The following is a 15,672-nucleotide window of genomic DNA, read 5'->3' as shown; positions in this document are numbered from 1 at the left end:
TCAGTTCGGATTACTTTAGGAGAGCATATTATGAACCTACTATGGGGATTATAAGCATCCTGTTGGATTCATCCACTCAACGTATACTGGTATATATGTTATATAAGGAGCGTGCACAAAATCTATTGTACAAGAAATATGGGTGGTTCTAAAGATATACAAGAGGATCATGTGTCATCTAACACTATTTTATACACATCGTAGCAGTTAATTTTAGCTCTTTTAATCAATACATACAGTCACATATTAAGGAACATAGAATGAATAATATTAGTCAAATTTGCTTACGAAATCTAGGGGAAGTCCTCTGAGAAACCGATGTTGGTCTATAGATTGGGGAGGGGGTTCTATCGGTAGATGGCCGCCTTCCTACAGTTGTTGAATAACCCCTCCTACTGTGTGATTGAGTCTTCCTAAAAATCTCTTAGCTAATTTTCTTTTAAAAGCAATAGAGTTGAGATAAGCTCTCCTCCCTACCTCTATGTGTTCATTCTCCCTAGCCTGATAGGCGGATAACTTAGTCCAAGCAGCGTCTGCTTCAACCTTTGCTGCGTTTAATTCAACCCACATGAATTCTAGCTGGGCTTCTCGGGTATTCAATTCTTCCTATTGCTTCAGTAGCAAGAAGTTCTTAGTAGATAGTTCTTGGATTAGTTCAGGGGATCTGGATGCATGTGAAAGCCTTAGCTCTTCTTGCAAAGTAGTCTTGTAAGTTAGATATGAAATGACTTTATCTTTCATTGCTCTTTCTACCTGGAGCTTGGATTTGCTGCCTTGCAGCAGGAGCTTTAAATTCTGCTTGTCCATCTATTGAGACTTCATTAATTCATGACATTCTTGCAAAGTCTTTTCCATACCAGAAATGAGCTCAACCTACTCCTCTATTTTTCCCTACAACTTAGTCGTCTCATTATCGGTAACAGTAGAAATAACCTCTAGTTCTTCCACATGATCCTTCAAAACTTTATTGGCCCTCTTCAAATCTATAATCAATTAGCCCAAATGTAATCCTGAAGCATAGAACATAATAGAATAACAATAGAGTTATAGTTCACAAAAGTAATTTTAAAAAAACTTAGTCATGGACTTACTGCAGTAGTATTTCGGTTGTGTTAGTCAGCACACTCTGAAATTATAGTCCTTTGTGCTTGTTTATGTGCTTGCACCCATGACTCGGCTAATGGACCCTTCAACTTAAGTATCCCATAAGATAAGGGAGAAGTAGTGTCCAATCCTTGTTGGGATGGCAACCCATAGGGCTGCTTGAAAGGACATGGATAACTAGTTGAAGATGTAGGCCTTGAAGGAAGAGCGAGAGGGATCTCGGGCGGTTGCGAATGAACGGAAGTCGGTTGGACAGGTACATATTTTGATGTTTGCCCAGCCGGCCTAGGACTTTGCTCGAGTATTGATCCTTCAGACGCACGGTCGGCCGATCTCCTACTAGGAGTTCACTCAGAGTGAGGAGTAGTTGAAGAAATGCTTAAGGCTAGTGGTGAAATTGGCTGAGTAAGTAGAGGGGTTGGCGTTTTCTCGATGAGCCTAATAATTAGGGGGATCACATGAGACATAGGTATAAGAATGCCTAGCCTCATCATAGTAATTGTAAAACGACAGCGACTATATTTTTGAGACTCATACTTTTTGCCTAGAGCAAAAGAAATCTTGGTCAAAACAAGGGGAGGTCATTTGGTGATAGCTTGCTTAGGCATATCCGAGCCTGAAGCCTCTGAAGGATTGAAAGATGGGATAGAGGAGGGGGGTGAATATCGCTTTTTAAAACTTTTCTTTTGAAGCGTTAAAACAAGAGTAGTGCAGCGGAAGTAAAGAACTCGTTTCGGCTACTTGGTTTGGAGCCTAGGACGACTCCTACTCTAAGACGTACGATCCTTAATTGCACCATTAGGTAATCCACTAAAACTCTTCTTTCTGAAATCTTCGGAAAGAAACAATGCGTACAATATGAAGAATGTAAGATAGTAACACATTACTATCTTTCGAAAATTAAAACAATGCAAGCTAAAACAAAAGTTATACTGACACTAGGTAGAAGATGAAGCTCGGTCGGTACTTCTAGATGGAACAGCTTGCTTATGAAGGCGAAGCGCAGAGTAGCAAAACAAACAGGAGCTTTTCACGACGTTGACTTGAAAATGAATGCCTTATCTCGGATCTCGACCTATGCTTATAAGCCTTGATCAGTTGACTGATAAATCGTTAGGTCGACTGATCTGTTCAGTTGACCAAACTCCCTATCGGTCAACTGAATGTGCGCCCTTCCTTCTTTGTCGAGATCTTATCTTTGCACATTTATGAGCATTAATGGTTCAGTCGACCAATCACCTTGTTCGATCGGTCAACTGAATGTGCACCCTTCCTTCTTTGTCGAGATCTGATCTTTGCACATTTATGAGCATTAATGGTTCAGTCGACCAATCACCTTGTTCGATCGATCGAACAGTGAACTTTCCCCGTTCACCAAGATTCACACTTAATGCATCATTAATGAGTGTTTGGTCAATCGATCACCGGATTCAGTTGACTGATCAGCCTGACTTCCTTCTTTGCTTCGGCTTGATCTAATCTCTGCCATGTCATCATGGTTCGGTCAGCCAATCTGCTGGTTCAATAGTTTCTTGTAAAATAGAGTTAAACAGGATATATCCTTGCAAGACAAATGTTAGCACAGTTATATGATGCATGAGTAGTATTTGACAGTAATAGTGTTTTGATCTCAATTTGAAAACCTTCTTGGTTTCTTCAGTTGGATCAGCGATCTAGGGTTTGTTCCTTTCCGGAACATGACCTCACTGTTACTCCTCTCTAGTTGCTTATGTCAACCTACCTGCCAAACATTGGTCTTCTAGACCTGTTTGAAATTCACTGCTTAGCATTGGATAATCTCACCAGAACTTCTTCTCAATCTTTGGTCCTCCAGACCTATCGAGCTTCCCTGCCAAATATCGAGTCCTCTTGATCCACTTGGGTTTCCTGCATGACTTCCATAATCTTCTAAGACTTTTCTTTCCTAGCCACGACTAGAGCTTTCACTGATTGAGTAAACAGCTTACACACTTAGTCAACTTATTAGATTTCAATAAAACTTAACTTGAACCTTTGAGAACATCAAAACTCAAGTTCGATTCTGGTGCACTCTACACCAACAATCTTCCCTTTTTGATGTTTGGCAACCAAGGTTCACAGTTAAATTAATAACATATGAAAAGATAAGTAAATAAGCATTTTGTCTCCCCCTGAGTTTAACAACTCCCCCTGAATTTACTATCTCACCCCCTTTAACACACATAAAAAATAGGAGAAACACAAATAATAAGTTGAATCAATGAAGATGTTTGAATTAAAAAGATTAATTTGAAAATAAGGATTGGTTAAAAAAAATTAAACAAGAATCCAAGACAGTTAGATTTAAACAAGTAGACCTTTGAAACATATCTAAATATTTTAAAATGATCTAAAAATATTGTGAGGATACATTTGAAAATTTGTAAAGATAAATTTTGAAAAGTTTGAAAATTCTGAGAATTTTGAAAAGATAAAAAAATAAATTTTGAAATTATTTGATAATTTGGAAAAGATAAATTTTGAAAATATTTTTGAAGATAAAAATTTGAAAGTAAGTTTGAAAATTTTGTAAAGTTAAATTTGGTAAAGTTAAATATTGTTGAAAGATTAAGTTTGAATTATTCTAGTCATGAAAAAAAATTCAAAAATGATATTGAATCTCCCCTAAAATTGGCAAGTATCTAAAAGTCCAAGCATGAGTGAAAAACAAAAAAAATATATCCTTATGATGAAATGTCCAACATTCATACTTAGTTAACTACCACAAGATAGCAGCTGTTGATTCAGGTTGATCAATTTGAGTGTTTGGTTCTAACTAGTTTGAACTAAGTAAATTTTACTTAACACAAATTGAAATCCCAAGTGCTTGGTTCAAAAGAATTTTACTTTAAATCCTGAGTCACATAATTGACTTATACTAAGTAAATTATAATGAAAATGTTCAACAAGCAATACTTTTTTAATTAATATGTTCGACTGTAATTAAAATTTTCTTGTACCAATTACCTTTAATTTGCCATTATTTCCAAAAGTAACTGATCCTAGGTTTTTGAACTCGATACTAGTGAATTTATGCTGGTCCCCAGTCATATGTCAATAGCAGCCATTGTCTAAAATCTATTTATCTAGAGCTTTGGATTCATACACAAAACGTAGGAGTTAAATCAAAGTTTGGTAAATGAATCGTTTTAATGTTTAAATTGTTTTGAGTTTAAATTGAGTTTAGTCATTTTAGTTTTAGTTAAGTATTAAGTTAAGTCTTAATTAATTTTAAGTTTCAATTTTGGTTAAGCGTAAATTTAAGTTTATTTTTAAATAATTTTAAGTTAGATTGAAGTTTTAATAATTTTAATTTAATTGATAATTTTAAATTAAGTTTAGTTTTAATTTAAGTTAAGTTTATTATTATTATTTAAATAATTTTAATTTATTTTTTTAAGTTAATAAGATTAATAATTTTAATTTAAGTCTTAAGTTAAATTTTAATAATTTTTTAATTTAAGTTTTAAGTTAAGTTTTAATAATTTTTAATTAATAATTTCAGTTTTAAGTTAATTTAATTTTTAATAAGTTAAGTTTTAAAAATTTTAATTTAAGTTTTTTAAGTTAAGTTTCAATAATTTTAATTTTCAGTTTTTAAGGTAAGTTTCAATAATTTTAATTTTCAGTTTTTAAGTTAATAATTTTTAATTTAAGTTTTAAGGTAAGTTTCAATAATTTTAATTTAATTTTTTATGTTAAGTTTTAATAATCTTAAATAATAATTTTATTTTTTTTAAGTTAATAATTTTTAATTTAAGTTTTAAGGTAAGTTTCAATAATTTTAATTTAATTTTTTACGTTAAGTTTTAATAATCTTAAATAATAATTTTATTTTTTTAAGTTAATAATTTTAATTTAACTTTTTAAGTTAATAATTTTTAATTTAAGTTTTAAGTTAAGTTTTAATAATTTTAATCTTAAGTTTTTAAGGTAAGTTTTAATAACTTTAATTTAAGTTTTTAAGTTACATTTTAATAATTTTAATTTAAGTTTTAATAATTTTAATTAATACTTTAACTTTTTAATTTAATAATTTTTAATTTAAGTTTTAAAGTAAGTTTCAATAATTTTAATTTAAGTTAAGTTTTAATAATTTTAATTATCTCAGAATTAATGTTGATTAAATTTTAATTAATTGAAAATTAAAGTGTTAATTAATTTTGATTAACTTAGAATTAATGTTTTAATTAGGTTAAGTTAAATTTGATTCAATTTAATTAAGAATTTATTAAAAATGTTGTTTCGCCCATGTTAGATTCAAACTTAGCTTTGGATTAATCAAGCAAGTTTCCTAAGGATAAGTTTTTAGTAAGTGGCGGGGCATGTGACCTTCTTGTGTATTAATGGTGGATAATTTTCTGAATACTTTCTAAAATAGTTTTGTCCAAAAAACTTAATACTAGGTTTTGGTCTAACTAGCCCATGTTTGACTGGGGTAGCTAAAGCCAGATTCACTAAGTCTAGTGCACCAGGTAGAATACACAAGATTTAGCCTAGACATGTCTTCGACAAAGTTTTTTTGGCTTACTATCATCACAATCCATTCTGATGCTATGTTATTAGGGTTTGGTAAATATTTTTAACTACCCGTTCTAAAATAAGCAGAAAAGTAAACATAATCCTAAGCATGCATAGCTGATTAATCAAGTTGGTTGAATAATTTTTCTATTTGCTCCCCTGAATCATAGCTTAAATATGGTCTATCTAAGTAGTAATTTAATTTTTAGGGATCAAATATTGATTTGATTTGGTTAAGCATTTTTTAGGAACTCATGCTTGGATTTGTTTTCTAACATTTTGACTAATTAAAGACATATATGGTTTGTTGGTTTTGTTTGGGTTATTGCCAAGTCCCGATTTATTGTACATGGCTCGTTGCGACCCAAGTATCATATTTAGGCACTTAGATCCCAATTCAAAGTTTTTCAACATTTTCTTGAATTGCTCGACTTGACCTTTCAAGTTGAAATTTTCTTCCTCCAGTTTTGCAAATTGAGCTAAAGTTCCGAGTTGAACTTGGTTAGTCGAGTTACTTAAGTTAACTCGCTCCTAAAGGTGGTTAATTTCCTTAAGTAGCAAGTTATTTTATTTTTCAGATTTTGTCAATTTTTTAAACAAACATTTTACTACTTTAATTAACTTTGACTTGGAATAAAAGGTTACCATTTTGGGATCTTTGGAACTGGATACATATCAATAGCTTTTCTCGGACTCGATGTTGGTCTCAGACTCGTACTCTTCCTTAAACTCGGAATCTTCGATTCTTGCCATAAGAGCAAGATGACTCGAGTGCTTCAGTTCTTCTGCATTGGACTCCTCGGAAGATGACTCGTCCCACGTCGTTTGGAGGGCCTTCTTCCTTCTTGTTGATTTTGATTTTTCCTTCTTTTGGTTTGGGCATTCGTGTTTAAAATGCCCCTTCTTGTTGCATCCATAACAAATCATTTTTGATTTGTTTTGCGTCTAGTTGATTGGAGTCTTCTTGGTGCTCCCTTTGAACTTCCTTCTTATTAGTAGTTTTTGTACCATGTTGACTAGCTCTTCTTCATTGGTTGAGTCTGAGTCAGACTCACTTTCAGGTTCTTTCTTGATTCTGGTCTTGATTTCTTTGCTTAATCCTACATACAGGGCAATACCTTTCTCAACTTGACCCAAGTTAGATTGTTCATGTAATTTTAATTCACAAAAAAATTCGTCTAATTTAAGAATGAAAAGATCCTTTGAAACTTTGTATGCATCTACTATTGATACCCACAAAGTGTTTTTCGAGAAAGCATTTAGTGCGTATCTTATTATATTGTGATTTTCTAAGTTGTGTCTAATCAGATGTAGGCCGTTGAGGATGTCTTTTAATCGAGCGTGCAGTTGCATGACCATCTCTCTAGGAAGCATTTTAATATTAAATAAATTATTTAAAAATAGATCTCTCTTATTTACGTTAGATTCATCGGTTTCTTCGTGGAGCTTTACCATATGGTGCCACATTTCTTTTATGTTTTAATAGGGATGACTCGATTTAGTTCTTCTATGGTCAGGCCGTACTGAATGGTGTTGATTGTCTTGTAGTTTAGTTGCACCTTCTTGATCATCGGGGGAGTCCAATCGTCTAGTTCTATTGGTTTGCCATCAACCATCGGAGGAGTGTATCCTTTGAGTATAGTGAACCAAAGTTCAATATTGGACTTGAAGTAGCACTTCATTCTGTTCTTCCAGTAGCTGTTCTCTCCTTTAAACAGTGGAGGGCGGACGATACTGTACCCTTCTTGGTAGGAGTTAGACATTCTTGCAATCAAAGAATTAAAAGAAGAAAATTTCAAAGACTCGCATCTTGGGATTAGTAGTGCGGGATAAAGAAACAATTGAAAGAAAAAATCTCTTTAAGAAAAAGAAAAAGAACAAGAAAGTTTTAAAATTTGCTCGAAAAATGATTAAGTAATTTTAGAGCAACCTTACTCTAATATCAATTGAAGGATCCAAAAATGCGATAGAGAGGGGGGGGGGGGGGGGGGGTGAATATCACTTTTTAAAACTTTTCTTTTGAAGCGTTAAAACAAGAGTAGTGCAGTGGAAGATAAAGAAATAGTTTTGGTTACTTGGTTCGGAGCCTAGGTCAGCTCCTACTCCAAGATCCGTGATCTTTAATCGTACTGTTGGACAATCCACTAAAACTATTCTTTTCAAAATTTTTAGAAAAAAGCAATACGTACAATATGAAAAATGTAAGATAGAAACACACTACTATTTTTTGGAAATTAAAACAATGCAAGCTTAAACAAAAGTTATACCGACACTAGGTAGAAGATGAATCTCGGTCAGTACTTTTAGATGGAGCAACTTGCTTATGAAGGTGAAGCACGGAGTAGCAGAATGAACAGGCGCTTTTCACGACATTGACTTGAAAATGAATGCCTTGTCTCTGATCTCAAGCTCTACTTATATAAGCCTTGATCGGTCGACTGATAAACCATTCGGTCGACTGATCCGTTCAATCGACTGAACTCTTTATCGGTCGACTGAATGCACACCCTTCCTTCTTTGCCAAGATCCAATCTTCGTACATTTATGAGCATTAATGGTTCAGTTGACCAATCACCTTATTCGATCGACCGAATAGTGAACTTTTCCTGTTTGCCAAGATTCACACTTAATGCTTCATTAATGAGGTATTCGTTTGGTCGACCGATCACCGGGTTTGATCGATCGATTAGCCTGACTTCCTTCTTTGCTTCGGTTCGATCTGATCTCTACCATGTCATCATGGTTCGGTCGATCGATCTTCTGGTTTAGTCGACTGATCTGGTCATTTCTTACAAAATAGAGTTAAACAATATAGTATCCCTGCAAGACAAAGGTTAGCACAATTATATGATGCATGAGTAGTATTTGGTAGTAATATTATCTTGATCTCAACTTGGAAATTTTTTCAGTTTCTTCAGTTGGATCAGCGACCTAGGGTTTGTTCCTTTCTGGAACACGACCTCACTGTCGCTCCTCTCCAGTTGCTTACCTCAACCTACCTACCAAGCATTGGTCCTCTAGATCTGTTTGGACTTTGCCGCTTAGCATCGGATCAGCTCACCAGGACTTCTTCTCGATCTTCGGTCCTCTAGACCAATCAAGCTTCCCTGCCAAGTGTTGGGTCCTCTTAACTCACTTGGGATTCTTGTCTGACTTCCACGATCTGCTAAGACTTTTCCTGCCTAGCCGTAACTAGGGCTTTCACTGGTTGAGTAAACAGCCTACATACTTAGTCAACTTATTAGATCACAACAAGACTTAACTTGAACCTTTGACAACATCAAAACTCAGGTTCGATTTTGATGCACCCTATACCAACAGCCTCTGCTTGGGGCCTTTTTGCGTTTAATGACTAGAGGAATATCCGATTCTGAGGAGCTGGAAGAAGAATCTCGGGAATGTTCTGCAAAAGGGAGTAGACCAACATAGGTGGAGGTCTGTTCAAGCTGACGCTCCTTCAGTAGGTTTTCGCCTATTTGATTTAAAGCTTCTTTTGTTAGCCAAGTGTTTTTAAAGAGGAAAGGTAGAGTAATGACCTACGCTGTTAAAATAAGTAAGCAATTAGAAATCTTTATAATAATTGGTTAGGGGGCACCAAATGACTAAGGAAAGACAAGGATCTTTTCTTACCAAAGGTCACTCTCGAGATTAACTGAAATGAGTCCAAAAACATATAGCAAATCTTCTATGGTTAACTCAGGTAAGCTAAACTTCATGCCTCTGAGTTTTTCTAGAGCTTGACGAAGGGTCAGGTTCTCATGGATATTACCCAATTCAGGGATCGATGGGAGATTTTGTTGCCAGTTTATGGGATAAGGTGGAGGAGTTGAAAGACAAATGAAGAAATATTTGTTTCTCCATTTTTCCTGGGCCTATTAAATAAAATAGCCTTAGAGAGAGCTTGAAATTTAAATAGCCCGTTCACTACTTGTTGAGAGAGAAAATAATGGTGAAATAGACAAGGAGATAGAGGGATGTTGAACAAACTAAAAACAACGACAATACCACTCAAGATGCGAAAGGATTGAGGGATAAGTTGGTACAGTGGGATACTAAAATAATGGCTAACATCGACAAAGAAAGGAGGAAGGGGGAAATGAAGCCCAGCTATGATCTGTTCCCTAAAGACAGCCACATTCTTTGTTGGGGGAAGATGAGGATGGTCTTCTTCAGTAGGAACAACTATGTAGGTAGGGAGGTCGTAGTTGATGGTGAGGTCATAGGCATCATCGATGCTGAAGCTGGAAGAATATTGTGCATACCACTCATTACTTTTAGCCATTTTTGAAAGAAAAAAATTATTGAAAGAGGGGATGAGCAAAAAGTCGAAGAAGAAGTGACGATGAAGAAGAGGAAAAGGTTAAAGCCTTAGGGTTTTTTCCTTTTTCACAAAGTTCTTATAAGGATTCTTCGAAAACATTTTTAGTGCTAAACCGTCGGAACATAATAGTGAAAAGACAGGGTCAAATGTAAACCGTCGGATGGTTAGATAAAGCAGCAGGTAGACGTAAGGTTGTACACCTATAAGGGCATATACACATGTGTCATCAATAAAAAACTTGCAGCAATAACTAATTTGACAGGAAGTCACCTCAAAGCGTCGATACGTTCATCGAGGTGAACCTAGTTTTTTGTGTAAATCTCTTAAGGAGCACAACTAGTCCTAAGCTCGAACGGACTTTTAAGACTCGTCCAGGAAAATATTAAGTTAAAGGTATGCAAAATTGGATCGTACTTACACACGAGTGATTTTCACTCGCGGATAGATTTTATATTGAACATGTCTAATCTTGATCGATCCTAGGCACCTTTACTTGAATAAGCAATAGGTGTTGTAGTGGGTCCTCTCTTAAGGTTTAAATCCAGGCCAAAATAAACTCAAACGAGTTTTCAATTTAGGTCGGTCATAAAGATTGGCGTCCTTAGCCCAATGGATGTTATATGCTACAGTTCGTCCAACCTAGATCGCTAGCCCTAAACAGCTTTGCCCCATCTCGTCCGGGTTTTCGCCCGGATAGAGTTATGTTGTCTTTATTATAGCACATATATGTTGTTGGTGCAGGTTGCACTAATAATCTGATTTTTGATGTATGACAAATAAGTTAAAGTTAGATGTAGTGTTTGTCTAACCTTTCTACTAAGTGTGCAAGAGTTGATCACTAGTCTGAAGAACCTGACATCAGGCTGAAATCCAGTTAGGTCCGTCGGGCCTGATAATTGGTGCAAAGTTCAGATAGGCCCGTAGGACCCGATATCTGGCGGGAAGTCCAGTTGGATATGCAGACCTGACAACTGGCGGGAAGACCTAGTGGCTCAAAGGCAAGTCAAGCAACTACAAGTGGTAAGTGAATGTAAGCAAGTGGAGGAGAGATCTAGTGAAAACACGTCCCCCGTTGAGGGAACTGTAGGCGTCAGTCCAGCTTAGGTCTATTTAGGAAACCTAAGCTAAGACATTGACTAGATCCTAGTCTTGAGAAGATAGGATCTAATTACTACTTATATTTTATTATATTGTACTAATTTTATTTTACAGGATAAATATATTTTCTGTTGTCTGGACTAATTTTTTCTGTAGGGAAGAAACTGCTAAAGAAAAGGGGAGTCTTGGCGCCCGAAAGGGATCCGGGCGCCCAGACTCCAGGCGCCCGGAGCTAGTCCGGGAGCTCGGAGTAGTCATGCCCAGACGGGGTGTCATGGGCACCCGGGCGGTCCGAGCACCCAGAGTCGGTCCAGTGCCCGGGCCTGAAAAATTATCCACAAGTTGATGTACAGTGCGTCGATTGGCCGAGCCACGTGGTCCAGGCGCCCGAAGGGGTTCCAACACCTATAATTGATCTATATAAAGGTCTTCGACTAGGAGCTAAAACACAACAACTGCTACTACTTTCATATTCAATTACTGCTCCTAAAAGGCTCCGACGACACCGAAAAACTGCTTTGAAACTAGAGGAACGAGAGACTTCGTTTTCCTTTCTGTTTTTCAGTAACTTTATTATTTTCAGTTATTGTACTCAACTTTTGTAACACTTTTGTGAACTGATAGTGATTACCCAATGAAAGCACTCGACGAATGTGGGTCTTGGAGTAGGAGTCGTCGAAGGCTCCAAACAAAGTAAAAACGACTTGTGTTAGCGTTTGGTTTCTCGGTGTCCTTACATTGTTATTTCCGCTGCGTAACTTTTGTTTAATCATAATTTTCGACGATTGTTATTCACCCCCCCCCCCCCCCCCTCCTAGCATCTTTCCGATACAAGTGGTATCAGAGCAGATACCGCTCTGAATTGGTACAACACCAATCAGGCGATGATTTTTCTTGATTTCTTTCCTTTCTCTTTTATTTTTTTTTAGCTTTTTTGATATAATACAAACTGGTATAATTACCTCTTTGGATAAATTTTTTATTGCAAACTACTCTAAATTGGTGCAACACCAATCGAGTCTTAATATTTTTTTCTTCTCCCACACTACTAATTCAAGACCTAGTCTGGGGACTTCTTTCCTTTTCTTCTTTGTGTGCAACTGAGTAATTATGACACTTGTATCTCATTATGACCTAGAGTTATACCAAATAGATATTAAAATTGCATTTCTCAATGGAAACATTAAGGAAATTATATACATGGTGCAACCAAGAACTTTAAGTCGGGAGATTCAAAGCACCTAGTATATAAACTAAGGAAATTCATTTATGGTTTAAAGCAAACACTTCAACAAAAATGGCAAATGACAACGGATATTATCCATTGTCGTAGGGTCAAAAAATTGTTGTAACTGGCAGTGTTGTAAAATGCATTGCCCTACGACAACAGTTTTGAATCCGTTGTCTTTGTAGACATTCGACAACAGTTTTAATCCATTGTTGTTTATATGCTCAAAAAAATTTTACCCTATACGACAACAAATATAAACTGTTGTGGTAGACTATGTTTACAACAAATATAAATCATTGTGGTAGATAATGTTAATCATTGCTTTTAATTTTGACAATAGTTATAAACCATTGTGGTATATAATTTTAATATGTTTTACAATGGATAAAATCGTTATCTTTTATCACTTTTCACAAAAAAAAAAATTCATTGCAGTTACGTACTATTTTACAATGTTTCTAACCGTTGTCTTTAATTGTTCATATTATAACAAGATAATAACAAACAACCCATCTTTATTTAATATAAACAAACCACCAATACCAAACTAAATATTTACTACAATCAATCCATGAAAATGTTATCTTCAAATTTCAAAAATTAACTACACACATCAAAATGAGAAAATAAAAGCTGTGCAATCGAAATCCAAAATATGCCAGCTAAAATATACAAAAAGAGTTGTACACTCATCAAACTTAGTAGTGTCAAACCATAAATCACATGTTTTCCGGTTTGCCAAATGGCTTCTTTTCATTAGCAGGGCAATCTAGAAACTAAACAAAGCTCACTCCTTGCATCAAAAATCCAAATCCTCATGAATTACCCCTGAGTTACGTACCTGCAAGAGAAATGTCAATTAATCGATACTTAAAACTCAAACCATTGATTTAATGCAAACAAAGTCAGAAAGAGAAAAAAATTAAACAAAACTTATCAAAGAAAAATATAAAATATAATAGAAAAGAGAATTGTAGTAACTGCATGAACTGTAACCAGAGAAAACGAGGAGGTTTCTTCTCTTCTCATCCAAAATTAGTATAGTATCATTTTCTAAGTACTTAGGAAGGAAAATATCAAAATGTAGTAGCATTTAATAGACATAAAATCAGTAACAAAATTGTTAAATTATTCTTAGAACTCAAAAATCAATACCTTGACAATTTTAGAGGAATTGGAAGAAATAATCAATCATAGCATAAGAAATAAACAAGAATGGTAAATCATCAAGATAGCCAATACCTTGTAGGCGACATAACATGGAGAACATTGGTTTGGTTAAGTAAACAAGCATTACAAACTTGTCCATGACTAGTTCTGTAAGAAGTCTTTGGCATCTGGTATCCCACATTGTGTAAGAGAGGAAAACTAATGCAGCTAGCAGCATTTGTGTCCAACACTAAGGAAAAAAGATGTGATGTATGGCAAGCAACCAGGAGTAAAAACTCATCATCACAATATGGTATCAATTATTGTTCAAATCTCTTTCCATATTGGTCAGTATATTAAAATTTACTTACAAGAAGTTAGAAGAAAGCATAAATAAACTACACAGGAAGATGTCATTAGAAGAAATACCACCTAATTATATGGTTTGACTATTCAAAGACAATCCTTTAACCGACACAAAAGACATTTCAATTGAATTATTGCATTATATATGGGAGTGAAGTAATAATCTTTTAACATGACATATATAATAGGTCTTTATAACAAATCTATTAGCAGCAACACATAAAAGCAATATAAGAATGAGAAGTAATACAAGAAGATGTAATTTATGAAGAAGAATACAAGAAGACACAATAGGGCTTTATAACAATGCAATTTATCTTTCATCTCAACTTAAACAAATTCTTAGTGCATAGCTCAAAATAGAAGTAATACAAGAAGAAATGAGAAGAACCACATAAAAGAAAATTCAGCAGGGAGACGCATGATAAGTAGTACACGAGACTTAAAATAAATAAATAAACAAACAAAAACTTCTTAGTTGGTGCTGCCTACCTGCTATCATTTTTTGGAGAAATATACGTTTGATTACCCACAAAATCAGAAAAGTTTCTAAGGACCTAATTTAGGCTTCCAGATTTATTTAACAATCATTATACATAGAAGTAACATCATTATCCAACCTGCTTGAGTTTTTCCCTACCATCATCCATACACTAGTGTGGTACAACAACAATAATTAATACAACAGAGGTGAAGCTTATAATTTGACTATTTCAAATTCATGACTTGAATGGTTCCCATGTTTGTCATATCAAAGCTGACTATTTGTGTGTAATCAATATACTTTACTAAATCAAAGATCTCTATTAAACACTGTTATAGAAGATAATTCAGTGAATGAAAAAAAATCAATTATAAAGTATAATAATTTATACCTAGTTACGCATTGCAACGGTATCTGGCTCGACATTCTCAGACATCATCTCTTTAAACACCACAATGGCCTCTAAAGCTCTTCCATCTTTAGAATAGTCGGCTATCAAACTCGTCCAAGTGTTAGAGTATATACTAAAAGCCTAGCTTTTGTATAAACATTTATTTAGAAATAAGAATCACATTGGTCAAGTGTCTATATTTATATATACTGAGTGTAGTCGTTCAATTAATTTATATTGTAGATAACACGGTGTATGATGTCACACACAGGAGATCGTGTTATCAGTTCTTTATAAATTATAAACAGTAGCTCACGACTAAGATGGAAAGGAACAACCCATTGGAATAGTCGTAGTGTAATTAGGTATTAGTTTGTCTTGACTAATAAATTGCACTAGTATACTCTAAGTGTATTGAGCAGGACCATTTAAGGAAAGTTCTTTTTATACTGACTTAATAAAAGAATAAGTCCTTAGTTATTATGAAAGTGTGTGCTCTTAATCCTAATATAATAACAAGCACATATATTTAATATTTATTTCTTTAACTTATCTAAGGGTGAGATTTAATTTGATAAATCAATAAGCCCGATAAGTTGGGAAATGATATTACTTATAGTGTGTGTTGTTGATTATAGAAGGAAACTGTGTCCTAGTAATCTAGGTTGATAATGTCCCCAAGAGGAGCTCATAAGGATTATCATGTTAAACCCTGCAGGTGGGCTTAGTTTGACATAACGATGAGGTTGAGTGGTACTACTCTTGGACTGAGATATTAATTAAAATGAGTTGTAAGTAACTCAATTAATTAGTGGACATCCGACATCTTAAACACAGGGAGACTAACACACTCATAATAAGAAGGAGTCCAAAATATAATTTGGGATTGGTGCGGTAGTTCAATAATAATTCTTTAGTGATATGAATTATTATTGATGAAATTAAGTTGTGTGTTCGGGGCGAACACGGGAAGCTTAATTTCATCGGGA

The sequence above is a fragment of the Zingiber officinale genome, chromosome 6B, assembly GCF_018446385.1.
Source record: "Zingiber officinale cultivar Zhangliang chromosome 6B, Zo_v1.1, whole genome shotgun sequence".
Lineage (NCBI taxonomy): Eukaryota > Viridiplantae > Streptophyta > Magnoliopsida > Zingiberales > Zingiberaceae > Zingiber > Zingiber officinale.
This window is presented reverse-complemented; position numbering follows the sequence as displayed.